The sequence below is a fragment of the Microcaecilia unicolor genome, chromosome 10 (genome assembly GCF_901765095.1).
Source record: "Microcaecilia unicolor chromosome 10, aMicUni1.1, whole genome shotgun sequence".
Lineage (NCBI taxonomy): Eukaryota > Metazoa > Chordata > Amphibia > Gymnophiona > Siphonopidae > Microcaecilia > Microcaecilia unicolor.
Window position 1 is genome coordinate 149089460 of NC_044040.1, and position 15712 is coordinate 149105171.

Here is a 15712-nt window from a genome sequence, read left to right on the forward strand (position 1 = left end):
GCACCCCCCCCCCCCCGGAGCGCATTCTTACTTACTTTAGAAGCGAGGGGTGGGCGGGAGGGCCAATCCGCCCCCGGGTGCACGCCGCTGGGGGGGGGGCATAGCATAGCTACTATATGTCATATATGTCATATCACTAATCAGAAAACTTTAGCTTGAAAATAGACACGACTTGTGCTCTACGGAGCCCCCTCCATTTCACTGGATACTGCTTCTTCAGGAGCTGCCGTCTTATTATTTATTATTTATTGCACTTGTATCCCACATTTTCCCACCTATTTGCAGGCTCAATGTGGCTTACAAAGACCTGTTATGGCGTCGCCATTTCAGGGTACAAAGGATACATTTGGTGTTACAAAGATATTAAGGATGACACGACGATATGATCAGCAGTTATATAGAAGACAGTCAGAATAAAGGTGGAGTGTGGGAGAGTTGTAGTTGGTTATGGATTTTTGTGGTAGGCTTTGTTGAAGAGATATGTTTTCAAAGATTTGCGAAAGTTGGTTATGTCGTTGATTGTTTTCAGTTGTGTTGGTAGTGCATTCCACTGCTGGGTGGCCATGTAGGAAAAGCTGGATGCATGTGTTAGTCTATATTTTAGTCCTTTGCAGTTGGGAAAGTGTAGTTTAAGAAAAGTGCGGGCTGATATTTTAGCGTTTTTGGGTGGGAGGTCCACGAGGTCTATCATGTATGACGGGGCTTCGCCGTAGATGATTTTATGAACAATCGTGCAGATCTTGAACGTGGTACGTTCTTTAAGTGGGAGCCAGTGTAGTTTCTCTCTTAGTGGTTTTGCATTTTCGTATTTTGTTTTGCCAAATATAAGTCTGGCTGCGGTATTCTGGGCAGCCAAATATAAGTCTGACTCGTGACCAACCTGGTGATCGTCGGTTGGTGCCCGTGGCCGTTCCCCCGCCAACTCGCAGGTGAGATCGTCCCTCTCCATTGTGGCTGGGTCAGGTCCTGTCCGGGTTGCGCCGCGGCCTGGGGAACCGCTGGTTGGTGCCTGCCGCCGCCCTTCAGACAACTCGTAGGTGGGGTTGTCCGGCTCTGGTGTGGCTGGGATCGGGTCTGATCAGGGTCGCGTTGTGGTGCCGTGGCCACGAGTCAGGTAGGGAGGCGCGGAGGGTCCCCAGTGTTTCCTGTTTGTGCTGGAAGTTCGTGGGGCTCACCGGTGATGTCCCGCGTTCAGCGGCACCCTCCTCGCGCTGACCTTAGCGCCTTCAAATTCAACTTGGCATCTTCAGATTATACTTGGCATCTTTATATTCCAATGCTTCGCTCTCCTGTGTTTAAAATGCTGGAGCTTTAAACATGCAGGTAAGATGCGGACAATAAGTATCCATATTGTACTTTATTGTGATCTATAAGTATTCTTGCTCTAGCATTCTCTCCTCTCCAACTCTGATTTTCCAGGCAATGAAATTGATCAGATTTGTCTAACAAGACCTACTTCTAGTAAATCCATGCTGCCTTGGATTCTGTAATCTACTAGATTCCAGAAACTATATTATCCTCTGTTTAGCAGTGTTTGATTAATTTACTCACCACCAAGGTCAGATTAATTGGTCTTTTTCTCCCAGGTTTCTCCTTACTTACACTTGTATGGAAAGGAACCACATCTTCCTATCTCCATCCCCCCCCCCCCCCCCCCCGTACCACTCTAAATTCTTCCAAAAAAACATTGAAAATCTCAGAGTGGAGCCACCAGAACTTTGTTAGACCTTCCGACAGCCACCTAATTTGAAAAAGAAATTATTGAAAAGCAAACTCCCAATACAAGCTCAAAAAGAAGAGTATGGTACATGTCCCTGCAATATACCTAGCTGCAAACTGTGCCAACATATCTCTCAGGATCCCAAAGTCACTTAAATGGGGAAAAGCATTCAGCCAGTGTAGGGGATCCTTCACATGCCTATCTTCAAATGTGGTATATATCACTCAATGCAAAAAGTGTGAAGAAGGGTGCTATATTAGAGAAACAAGCCAGATGCTAAAGATGAGACTCAATTTATATAGACATAATATTAAACATTCCAATGCCAACCAGGATGCCACCTCTGTGGGGCAGCACTTTACAAAACCAGAACACTGCATCAGTGATCTTGTGGGAAGAATATGGTAGAGATGAAAATGGTAATGGAATTCAAACGGGATAAACACAAAGGAATCCTGTTTAGAAGGAATGGATCTATGGAATCTTAGCAGAGATTGGGTGCAACGCCGGTAATTGGAGAGTAAAACCAGTGCTGGGCGGACTTCTACGGGCCCTTTCTGGTGCCACACTGCAGAGTCTCTGGCAGCCTGAGCTTTGTCCCATCATCTCTGCCTATCCCAGGCTCACTTAAAAGAACCCTTTCTAGGAAGAAATATTTCCTTTCAGCCTTCCAATTCTTTTTTTTTTCTGGAATGTGACAACAATTATCTGGTTTCAATATGAACTCTGATTTCCAAGTGGGTCTTTTAAGTAGCACATATGAGTTTATCTTGTTGGGCAGACTGGATGGACTGTGCAGGTCTTTTTCTGCCGTCATCTACTATGTTACTATCCAGCTTATAATCGAACGAGAAAAACGCCCAAGTTCCGACCTAAATCGGGAGATGGGCGTTTATCTCACAAAAACGATTAAAGCGGTATAATCGAAAGCCGATTTTGGACGTTTTCAACTGCACTCCGTCGCGGATGCGGACAAAGTTGATGGGGGCGTGTCAGAGGTGTGGCGAAGGCGGAACTGGGGCGTGGTTATCTGCCGAACAGAGATGGGCGCATTTCACAGATAATGGGACAAAAGTATGCGTTTTTAGCTAGAATTTAGGGCACTTTTCCTGGACCCTGTTTTTCACGAATAAGGCCCCAAAAAGTGCCCTAAATGACCAGATGACCACTGGAGGGAATCGGGGATGACCTCCCCTGACTCCCCCAGTGGTCATAAACCCCCTCCCACCACAAAAAATGATGTTTCACAACTTTTTATTTTGACCCTCAAATGTCATACCCACCTCCCTGGCAGCAGTATGCAGGTCCCTGGAGCAGTTGTTAGGGGGTGCAGTGGACTTCAGGCAGGTGGACCCAGGCCCATCCCCCCCCCTACCTGTTACAATTGTGCTGCTTAATGCTTAGTCGTCCAACCCCCCCCCCCCCCGAACCCACTGTACCCACATGTAGGTGCCCCCTTTCACTCCTTAGGGCTATAGTAATGGTGTAGACTTGTGGGCAGTGGGTTTTGAGGGGGATTTGGGGGGCTCTACACACAAGGGAAGGGTGCTATGCACCTGGGAGCTCTTTTACCTTTTGTTCTGTTTTTGTAAAAGTGCCCCCTAGGGTGCCTGGTTGGTGTCCTGGCATGTTAGGGGGACCAGTGCACTACGACTCCTGGCCCCTCCCACGAACAAATGCCTTGGATTTATTCGTTTTTGAGCTGGGCGATTTCATTGTCCATTATCGCTGAAAAGCAAAAACGCCCAGCTCACAACTTGGCGAATAAAACATGGACGTCTAATTGTTTTGAAAATACGCTTGGGTCCGCCCCTTCACGGACCCGTTCTCGGAGATAAACGCCCATGGAGATAGGCGTTTCTGTTCGATTATGCCCCTCTATGTTACTTCTACGGTCTGCGCCCTGATCGTGGCTGAATGGATATGGATGGGCTGGAGTGTAAATTTTAACGGGCTTCGACGTTAGCTTCAGAACTTTTAGTACAGGAACAGTGCTGGGCAGACTTTTACAGTCTGTGCCCTGAGAAAGGCAGGGACAAATCAAACTCTGGTATACATGTAAAGTATCACATACCATGTAAAATGCATTTATCTTGTTGGGCAGACTGGATAGAGCATTCAGGTCTTTATCTGCCATCATTTACTATGTTACTAAAAGGAAATTTTAAGACAATCCAGGAACATAAGCTCTTTGAGCAGGGACTGTCTTTCTTCTATGTTTGTGCAGCGCTGCGTATGCCTTGTAGCGCTATAGAAATGCTAAATAGTAGTAGTAGTAACATAAGACCTTTGAAGTCAAAATGATGAAATATTTGGACATCCACTGACAGGACTTAAGATCTGGGCATTCTATCTCACTATAAACCATAAAATTATACTGCTTGATCACTCTCATCAGCCATCTGTCTCTCTCTGTCTCTCACTCACCCACCTAACCCACCCCAGCCTCTTCCTGTGAGACTGTCACTGGAATGCTTTTGTGTTTCACTTATATATTCTGATATTTGTCAACATTTGCTTATTTCCGATCTGAAGAAAGGTTACCTTCAAAAGCTAATCAAAAATGTATTGTTAGTCCAATAAAAAAGGTATCATCTTATTTTCTCTGTTTTGATTTATCTCTATTTATTACCTTTAAAAGTGGACTAATACAGCTACCACACCACTTTACTTCAATTGCCTCAAATATATCCCATCCAACTCCATTGCTTTGTCTACTTTTTAGTTTAGCTAGCTAGCTTCTCATGAACATAGTCTTGAGATCCACCTACTTTCATTCCTATTTGTGTTTGTATTCTCCTGTCCCTGAGAACATGTACACAAATAGGCCATCTGTGAACCTGTGCAACAAGAACATAAATTGTTAATTCATCTTTACCTTCATCAGCTTCTACATAATAATAATAATATTTTTTTATATCATCTCATTCTAACTCAGGACTGTTTACAGTAAAATGAATCATTTCAATGCTGTGATTATAAACATGCTTTTCAATATAAAAATAATAAACTATTTTTGAACAATAAAATATGTTATAGGTATTTGTGAAATAACAAAGATAAAAAGGTTTCACCAGACATTTTGATTATGTAACTATAGTTTTTCAAAAATGCAGAAAACTAAGACCATACTAGCTCTGAAATACCAATTGAGTCCAGTTTTGTTAAAAGCAAATCATGATCAACAAGGTCAAATGCCACTGACAAATCTAGTTGTATAAGCATTTGTCCAACTACAGACGTAATTGGTTTCACTGCTAATTTTTCACTTTCTAATTTTTTTATGAAATGCTGATTGTATGGGATTCAAATAATCAAATTGATCTAAGTAATGCTGACATTGGGCAAGTGATTCTGAAATCTTAGCCAGAGGGCTAATAGTTAGAACATATATTGGTAGGTTTAGCAGTATCTTTCAAAATAGGTATTAATATTGTTGTACTAATTTCTGAAGGAAAACATTACATAGTAAAGATAGTCTTTAAAAAAGAACCATGCCCACCTTTCTTCTAATACTGAACCAAGATGGTAATCACTGGATCTACATGATCATCCACTGTGACATCGAAAACGTTTTTCCCATTTGTAAGCACTTGGTCCGGTATCACCTCCTCTTGGTCCGGTATCACCTCCTCTCACGTGAGTTCCATTACCAGTTGCAGAATCAGTGCTCTCTACAAAGAAACCAGGATCTCCGTACTTCTAAATGACACTACAGCTGGAATGTCCAAATTAAGGTCTTGCAAATTGAAGTCACCTGGCAATAACATGTTCCCTCTCATAGCAATACGGTGAATGTCTTTGATTAAATCTCTATTTCTTCTCCCTCTGAGAGAGGTCTGTATGTTATACAAACATAAAGATATATTCCATTTCCTCTTTCTACATTAATCCACAGTGGTAAAAAGTTTAAAAAATGTTTGGATACCTTCTTAAAAGAAAAGTTCATAAACCATTATTAATATGGATTTGGGGAAAATCCACTGCTTATTTCTAGGATACGTAGCATAAAATGTATTGTACTGTTTTGCGATCTTGCCACGTACTTGTATGCTAGGTGCATGCCTAGTTGCAAAGTTGGATATGCAACTTTATAGAATTAGGGGGTAAAATTCTAATATACTATCAGTTACATGTGCAACTGCAACATTGATTTGCAGTCGTTTGCACCAGTTGTTCACATGGCATAATCCGCTACACCTAACTATTGGCATAAATGCCCGCTCATGTTAATATTCTATAATGGCAATTATGGACATAATTGCCAATATAGAATTCGTACATAGCTTGCAGTATCCTAGCGCCTAAATTTTGTCAAAGTTATCTAGGTGATCATCATTGCTATCCAGATAGTGAGCAGTGCTGACTATCCAAATAGAGCGGCAATGTTCTGTTGTACATTTTGCCATCCTAAGTTACCCAGATAAGTTATTCAGATAGCAGACTGAGTATTCATGCTTCACCCAAGCAGTATCTAGATAGTGCCGGGGTGGTCAGTAATTATTTTCAGTGCCACTTTCCAAACGGTGCTGCTGAAATTTGCTCAGATGAGCTTGTGACAAGTACATAGGATCTCTAAGGGATTGATAGGGAGAATAGATGGCATGGATGGGCAGACTGGATAGGCTATATGGTCTTTATCTGCCTATATTTTTTCTCTGTTTCTATTGCCAATAGCCCTTATCTGGATAGTAGTGCTTCTTGTCTGGATAAATGCTTTTCAATATTGTGCCCTTGGAAGTTACAGATTTATTTTTCTATAGTTAATGAAGGGCACGTTGAAATTACTTGTGACTGGTTTTCACACATAAATTTTTTTAAAAAGTAAATTCCCAGAATTATTGTCAACATAGTACTTATTTCATATACAATGTTTTTTTGTTTTTTTTTAAACTTTACATGAAATCTGAAGGTTTAGGACTGAATTAACTTTTTTCAGTACAAAATGATACAAATTGTCAAGTGACAAGATAATACTGTATTATGGGGCTCATTTTCAAAGCACTTAGACTTACAACGTTCTATTGCTTACTATGTAACTTTGTAAGTCTAAGTGCTTTCAAAATTTCAAGTATATTTTCTGTATTTTTTTTTTAGACTGAATGTTCTGCCATTTCAAACTTAGCTCTGAAAAATGTCAGAAAGTATTTTTTCACGGAGAGAGTGGTGGATACTTGGAATGCCCTCCCACGGGAGGTGGTGGAGATGAAAATGGTAACGGAATTCAAGAATGTGTGGGATAAACATAAAGGAATCCTGTTCAGAAGGAATGGATCCTCAGAAGCTTAGCGGAGATTGGGTGGGAGGCGGGGCTAGTGGTTGGGAGGAGGGGCTAGTGCTGGGCAGACTTCTACGGTCTGTGCCCTGAAAATGGCAGATACAAATCAAAGTCAGGTATACACATAAAGTAGCACATATGAGTTTATCTTGTTGGGCAGACTAGATGGACCGTACAGGTCTTTCTCTGCCGTCATCTACTATGTTACTATCTTTCCAAATCTGACTTTGAAGGGAGTTACAGAAAGGTAAAGTAGGTATTCCCTGTCCAGTATTGCTTACAATCCAAGCTTTGTATCGGAGGCAGTGGCGGGTTAAGTGACTTACCCGAGATCACAAGGACTATCACAAAGACTGTCAGTGGAAGAAACATAGTTTGAACTCTGGCATTGGACTTTTTCTTGTACCTAACAAAGCATACTTTCTTCATAACAATGAATAGCACAACCAGTCTCTGAGCAGGGGCTAACTGACCATTTGGGCAGCCAGGCAGTGCCTGAGGGCCCAGAGGCTCTGCCCGGATGCCCACCGCTCTCCCCACTCCCACTCAGTACCCTTCTGCCACAGCAAAAACAGAAAAAAAAGATTGCGGGGCCACACTGTTCCTGCTCATAGCTGCCAGTCCCTCCTTCCTCTGACATAATTTCCTGTTCTGGGGGAGAGCCTGTCAGCCGTAAGTGGAAACAGTGTGGTTTTTTCTGTTTTTGCCACCACTGCTGAAACAGCAGCAGTGGTGGTGGTGACCACGACAGAATGGTATTGGGTGGGAGTGGGGAGAGCCTGGTGCACCAGTGGCAGTGGGGGTGTCCGGTGGGGGGGGGGGGGAGGGACTGAAAAAAAGACTGAGACACTGAATGAGGGGGAAGGGGGACAGATGCTGAATGGAGAATGGAGTGTGGAGGGTGAACAGATGCCGGATGGAAGGAAGGAGAGATGGGACAGATGTACATAAGTATATAAGTATTGCCATACTGGGAAAGACCAAAGGTCCATCGAGCCCAGCATCCTGTTTCCAACAGTGGCCAATCCAGGTCAAAAATACCCAGCAAGTTCCCAAAATGTACAAAACATTTTATACTGCTTATCCCAGAAATAGTAGATTTTCCCCAAGTCCATTTAATAACTGTCTATGGACTTTTCCTTTAGGGAGACGTCCAGACCTTTTTAAAACTCCGCTAAACTGACCACCTTTACCATATTCTGTGGCAACGAATTCCAGAGTTTAATTACACGTTGAGTGAAGAAATATTTTCTCCAATTCATTTTAAATTTACTACATTGTAGCTTCATCGCATGCCCCCTAGTCCTAGTATTTTTGGAAAGCGTGAACAGACGCTTCACATCTACCCGTTCAACTCCACTCATTATTTTATAGACCTCTATCATATCTCCCCTCAGCCAAGCTTTTTCTCTAAGCTGAAGAGCCCTAGCCGCTTTAGCCTTTCCTCATAGGGAACTCGTCCCATCCCCTTTATCATTTTCGTCGCCCTTCTCTGCACCTTTTCTAATTCCACTATATCTTTTTTGAGATGGGGCAACCAGAATTGAACACAATATTCGAGGTGCGGTCGCACCATGGAGTGATACAAAGGCATTATAACATCCTCATTTTTGTTTTCTATTCCTTTCCTTGTAATACCTAACATTCTATTTGCTTTCTTAGCCGCAGCAGCACACTAAGCAGAAGGTTTCAATGTATCATCAACGACGACACTGGATGCTGGATGGAGGGGGGAGGGAAGACAGATGCTGGATGGGAAGGAGAGAGGGGACGGATGTCAAATGGAAAGTGGGAGAGGAGGGACAGACACTGGATGAGGGGGAGGGAAGGGACATATGCCAGATGGATATGGGGAGAGAAGGGACAGACACTGGATGAGGGGGATAGATGCCAGATGGAAGGGGGAGAGAGGATGCAGATGTTGGATGGAACTGGGGAGAGAGAGGGGCCTGAGTGGATGGAAGTGAGGAGAGCGAGGAGCCAGATGCTGGATGGAAGAGGGAGAAAAAGAGGAGAGACTGGATAGAAGTGAGGAGGGAGAAGGGTCAGATGCTGGATGGAAAGGAGGAGAGAGAGGGGGCAGACGCTGGATAGAAAGGGGGGAGGGAGGGGCAGATGCTGGATGAAAAGGGGGGCGAGAGACAGGGAGCAGATGCAGAAAGAAAAGGGGGGAGAGAGGGGCAGATGCTGGTGAGAGTTAAGAAGAGATCGAGGACAGAAGAAACTAGAGACTGGGATCAACACAATTAGAAAAAGTAAATGGCCGGACAACAAAGGTAGGAAAAATTGAATTTTATTTTTAGTTTAGGATAAAGTAGTGTGGTAGCTGTGTTCATATATACAGAAAGTGGAAATAAGGTGATATCTTTATTGGATTAATTTTAATAAATGTTTGACTTATGTTTGGAGACCCAACCCTCCTTTCTCATGTCAGAGCAGAATACCTTAACAGCAGTATACTGTCGTGACCTGAGAAAAGAGGTTTTGGCCTCTGAAAGCTAACTGAAAAGTGTATTTAGTCCAATAAAATAGTATCATATTTTCCATTTTTTGTTTTTATTTGTATTTGTTAACCTATACTATAGTGATTGAAATATGTCTGTTTTTGAAATTTGCATCTGCGGGTGGGGGAATAGCGGCAGTGCATTGGACAGGAAAGAACTGGGATGGCACAGATGTCGGCTGCTTCGGTGCGGGGGGGGGGCATTGGGCAGCGGCCGGGCATGGGGCCCAGACCACTCTCAGTGCCCAGGGGCCCAGACCACTCTCAGTCCGTTCCTATCCCTGAGTCTCTCAGGTTTACATTGGAGTCACATTTAACTCCTCTTTCAGCTCCATATCTTCAAAACCCTGTCAGTTATTCCTTTGAAGCATACAGATACTGCTTGTCATTTGTATAGTGCTACTAAAAGTACATAATATCATATGGACACACATGAAAGACAGTCCATGTTCTACAAGGCCAACAATCTAGTCAAGACACTCGAAAACAAAGTGGCTGATCTGGATAATTTACTAGCCAGCTTCATTTATAATTTGGACAATGTGTATGAACTTCTCAGATGGGCCTCTGTGCTCTTCATCTTTGCACTGCTTTCTGGACAGCTGAATCCTCTGAACAAAGTGCTGAAGAATGGAAAGACCCCACTGCTCCACAATCAGGCTTCCATCCCACTGATACTGACCTCAGACTGTGATCATGAGAACTTGTGCCTAGCAGAAGGCCAAGTCCTTGTCTTCAGCCATGAAAAGATGTCGGACCATCTGGGAACAATGTCGGATCCTGAGGTAGAGGAGCAGGAGAAACAGCTAACTTACATTTCCCTAGACTTGGCTAAGAAACAGTTTCAAAGCCTGAATGAAATATGCTGAAATCTACTGGTGAAAAGTAGCAAAGAGAAGCAAGAGTCTGAGAATTGGGGGTGGTGGTGAGGGGGGGGGGGGGGGGGTGTTTGCACCAAAATAAACAAACCTTTATTCCTGTAGATACCGGCGCCCTAGCTTATGCAGTGGCTTTTAGAAACTGTTGACTCCCTGGTGAATCTGCACTGCCTGTTTGGAAGAGTACTGGCAGTATGCTTACTGGAGATGCTTGCCTGCAAGAGGTGCAGATATCCATATCAACCAGTTAGTATCAGGGAATGGTACAGACAGGTCAGACAACAAGTGGATAGATCCCAGTGACCATGGAAAAATCCCAGCATAATCAATTAATGTTAAGGGTTTATTTTCCTGTTCACTGTTCTCAAAGTCAACTTCTACTGGCCCATGCTGTTCATGTAAGTGTGCTGCTTTGCTAAATAAGGGGTCCTTTTACTAAGGTGCGCTGAAAAATGGCCTGCGGTACTGTAGATGCGTGTTTTGAGTGCACGCAGAATCATTTTTCAGTGCACCTGCAAAAAATGCCTTTTAAAATTTTTTGCCGGAAATGGACGTGCGGCAAAATGAAAATTGTTGCATGTCCATTTTGGGTCTGAGACCTTACTACCAGCCATTGACCTAGTAGTAAAGTCTCACGTGGTAACTGGGCGGTAATGGTCTACGCATGGCAAATGCCACTTCAAAATAAAAAATGTTTTTCGGGCGCACGTAGCGGATGCGCACCAAAAATGAAATTACTGCAAGGGCCATTCGGTAGCCAGGCAGCAACTCCATTTTGGCGCGTGTTGGGTGTGCATAGACGCTTACACGGCTTAGTAAAAGGACCAGTGCCGTAGCGAGGGCTAATGGCACCCGGGGCGGGTCACCGCTGCGCACCCCCCCCCCCGGGTGCAGCACGGCGCGCCCCCCCCTCTGCGGCGCCCCCCCCCCCCCCCCCGGAGTGCAACACCCCCCCCCCCCGACTGCATTCTTACCTGCGGGAGGGCCGATCCGCCCCAAGTGCACGTCACTCGGAGCTGCGTCGGCCCCGCTGGTTCCCTGCTCTCTCTGCGGGGCAGAGAGAGCAGGGAACCAGCGGGGCCGGCACCCCCCGAGCGCGTGCACCCGGGGTGGACCGCCCCCCCTTCCTACGCCACTGAAAAGGACCCCTAAATTACCCCAAGAAATAGCAGGGAACACACTGCCTCGTCTTTAGGAAGGGTCTTAAGACCTGATTTTTCAGTTAGTTTGGGTTGAAGTTTAGTATTCTGCCAGCTTTCTGTCTTCTGCTCTTTTGGTATGTGATATGATAATGGGCTCACCGCCTTATTTGCTTTATCTGTTTAAAGAGATTATCTTCTGCTGTTCTTTTTGCTAATTCCTGTTTCTGTTTTGCAATGCTTTTTGGGAGTGTTAGATAAGATTTTAGTTGTCTCAAAGCTAATCAGTGCCCTGTGTACAAATTGAAATTGGTACCCCCTGTGAAAAATACTGGCTTCCCACACACCACTACCTGGAGCTGCTTCAGGGATCTCTCCTACTCCCAGATTTAGGATTTTTCAGTTACACCCCTCAACACCTCCTGAATAGGTTAGATAATATTAATGAAATCAGGTCAATACAGAATGGGACTATGCCCCAAAAGTAACACTTTAGCTTGAATTCAGTGTGTATCTACTACGGGTGTAGGCAGAAGTCCCTTTTTGGGAGGAGAACAGGGATGGACTGGGGGAGGGCACACGTTTGTTCTCTCCCTCCTGCCCCCACAGCATTGTTAAGTCCTACCCTTGCTGGTGGGGATTCTCAAGCCCATGCTGCCTAAGCAACAAGGAATTCAGCAGGGGCTTCAGCTGCTGACGCTGGCACACCCTTGCATGTTCAGTTCATGCTACTGAATTGAGCATGCTCAAGAGTGCCAGCCTCAATATCTGAAGCACACCATCGACTTCCTTGCTACTCAGGCAGCAATGGAGGGGGTTCGGGCAGTGAAGTGCTTCTGCTGGCAGGGGCAGGGCTTGGGCATGCCCACCAGCCATTTTCATGGGTGCCACAATTTTGGAGAGGGCTTGAGCCCATAGTGAGGGGTCCCAGGCCCCCAAGACCCCTTTGTGGCTATGCCACTAAATTACAGAAACTCTTCCAGCAGTAGGTGTAGAGATGAACTAGGAGGTTCCCTACTCAACTCACCATACAAAATAAAATATTCAAATTGTGGTGTTATTTCAGAAACAAGAACACAGACTCCATCGACTACCAGCATAAACCCTTGCCAAAAAGTCACTGATAACCTCTGGATTAAACCTGCTATACCATAATAGCATTAATTCCAGGACTGAAATAGCAACAGTCTTGTTTATGAAAATACAGAAGGTTGTAGGCCATAATACACCTCCTATTGAAAGAAACCTGGCACAGTTCTATCCTGACCAATAAAAAGCTGGATGCAAAGAATCTGGACATAGTGGTAAAAGAGAAAAACACCAGAATGGCATTGATCATAAAGATGTCAGTCTCAAGTCATTACTCTATGAATCCTATGGAGAGAGAGAGACGCCTCAAGGGCAGAAAGATACAGAAATATTTCACATTGTTGTGGGTGCAATGGGTTTAATTAAAAATAATTTTCAAGCACATCTGGATAGATTGCCTATACATTTTATATCTTATGAAATGCAGAGGGGAGCTCTCTTTGGGTAGAGCATCAAGGATTTGATATACTGCCTTTCTGTGGTACAACCAAAGCAGTTTACATTTATTATATGCAGGTACCTTTTCTGTCTCTAGTGGGCTCACAATCTAAGTATTTTTGTACCTAGGACAATGGAGGGTTAAGGGGCCCTTTTACTAAGCCACGTAAGCGTCTATGCGCACCCAACACATGCCAAAATGGAGTTACCGCCCGACTACCATGTGGCTCTTGTGGTAATTTCATTTTTGGCATGCGTCCGATACGCACATCCAAAAATGTTTTTTATTTTCAGATACGTGTAATGGACTTGCGCCAGGTGACATTTGGCGTGCGTAGACCATTACCGCCCGGTTACCACGTGAGACTTTACTGTTAGGTCAGTGGCTAGCGGTAAGGTCTCAGACCCAAAATGGACGCATGGCAATTTTCATTTTGCTGCATATCCATTTTTGGGAAAATTTTGAAAAAGGCCTTTTTTTACAGGTGCACTGAAAAATGGATCAGCACGCGCCCACAACCCGCGCCTACGCTACCACAAGCCATTTTTCAGCGCACCTTATTTAAAGGACCTCCTAAGTGACTTGCCTAGAGTCACAAGGAGCCACACTATTAGGCTACTCCTCCATGATGCAAGTACTATGGTGAGGATTAACTGTAAAATTTGAGAGGCTGAGATCATAGTCCACAAGCCCTGGCTTAGCAGTGAGGTTTGTTACTGTCATAGTAAGTACAAGACTAACTTATTTGGAGAAATTGCCCCCAAAGAAATAAACAGGATTGATACTGAACCTTATACAGAAGTTACATACTAGCAGAATCTCTTACCTGTTAAACACACATAGAATAATGCTACATTACAGAAACAGAACCAGAAATGCATTTCTTCTAATACTGGGTAAAATACAAAGATATCAAGAGATGAACATTCCCAAAAGCTGAAATTTCATTCACAAAACTAAAAATAAAATGACTTTTCCACGTTTTTTCTGCTTTCTTCTTGTTGATCTCCTGGCTTCCCTTTCAGTGTCTTTTATCCATTTTCAATTTCTTTTTTCCCGCCTCCTTTCGGTCCTCCTCCATATCTCTTTCTGAAATTTATCTTTCTGTGGCATCTCATTTTTCTTCATTTCTTTCTCTCTGCCTCAATATAAATCCAAGTCTAGATTTTATCCCTTTTTCTTCCCCTCCAGTTTTCTATTACCCAGACTTACACCGTCCCAGCCTTCCCCTATTCCCTCTCTCAGTTGTCCATCACCCTCACAGTCTGTTGCTCCATTTACCATCTCCAATATCTGTCTCTAGGGCCAGATTTGAGATTTGGGCACTCATAGGCAGAAGCAAAGGTTGAGGGCAGAGATCCTGCAACCCCCCCCCCCCCCCCCCGATAAAATATTATGGCAGTCTTGAGCCTCCCCCACCCCCTGGACCCCAGGACCCACATAAGCTCTGGCGACTAGCACAGCCTCAATTATCCCATATATTCAGTGCTGGTATCCAGACATTTCTTAGGATTGAATGGGGATAATCTGTCCACAGAGCTCAGTGTTAAAAAAAAAAATGCTGATTGCCGCAGGCTGAATATCAATCGGAAGGTTATTTTTTCTGTGGAATGTCAAATTTTGTTTTAAAGAATAGCCTCTGCAGTTAGAAAGATGCATACTTTTTAGGTTAATTATTTCAGCCTACTGCTAAGCATACAATATTTCATAAATTTAAGCAGACTAAACTATGGGCTCCTTTTATAAAGTGGCATGTTGAATGCAAAGAAGCCTATTCAGTTCCCAGGAACAGCTTCCCATTCAGCTCACGTTAATCGGTAGCGCTACTTTTTTAAAGGAGCCCTAAGTGTGCAACAGTGCTCCTGTGTACTTCATAAAAGGAGCAGTTCTGAAAGTTATCTGGTAACAAGGCAAACAGAATACATTAGAAAAGAACCGAAATCAGTGAACACTTTTCAGTGTGGCTCATACTGTTTTTATTGGGAAATGTCATGTTTTATAATGATCTACTAGTCTCTTTATTGGGGGCCATTTTACAAAGGCACGCTGAAAATGGCCTGTGGTAGTGTAGACATGTGTTTTGGGCAAGCACAGAATCATTTTTCAGTTCACCTGTGAAAAATGCCTTTTTTATATTTTTGCCAAAAATGGGCGTGTGGCAAAATGAAAATTGCCATGTGTCCATTTTGGGTCTGAGACCTTACCGCCAGTCATTGACCTAGCAATAAGGTCTACGTGCATAGAATGACAATTACCGCCCAATTACCGCCCAATTACCACCCGCACGCCAGAAAATAAAAATATTTTCTGGCGCGCCTAGCGGATGCGCGTCAAAAATGAAGTTACTGCAAGGGCCGCACGGTGGCCGGCCGGTAACTCAAAATTGATGGATGTTGGGTGCGTGTAGGCACCTATGCGGCTTAGTAAAAGGGTCCCTTTGTTTGCTATTTAATTAAGTGTATCATAACGATAGAGGTAAAAACAAAAAAAATGACCAGAATGAGAGAAATAATTGTAAACTGGACCCCACATCAGTTGACAGCTCTCAGAATAACACTTCCATGGTGGCTGCTGTGTTATTAACCAAGAATGTCAGAAGGCTAGATTTACCAAGCTGTGGTAGCACACACCAACATGGCTTATTTACCAAGGGCCCTGTTTACTAA

General features: G+C 43.8%; 1 protein-coding gene across 1 annotated transcript in view; it reads left to right on the top strand.

Moving 5' to 3' along the window:
• LOC115478342 (ephrin type-B receptor 1-like) overlaps nt 1-15712 on the top strand; it is a 421749-nt gene that overhangs the window by 386274 nt on the left and 19763 nt on the right.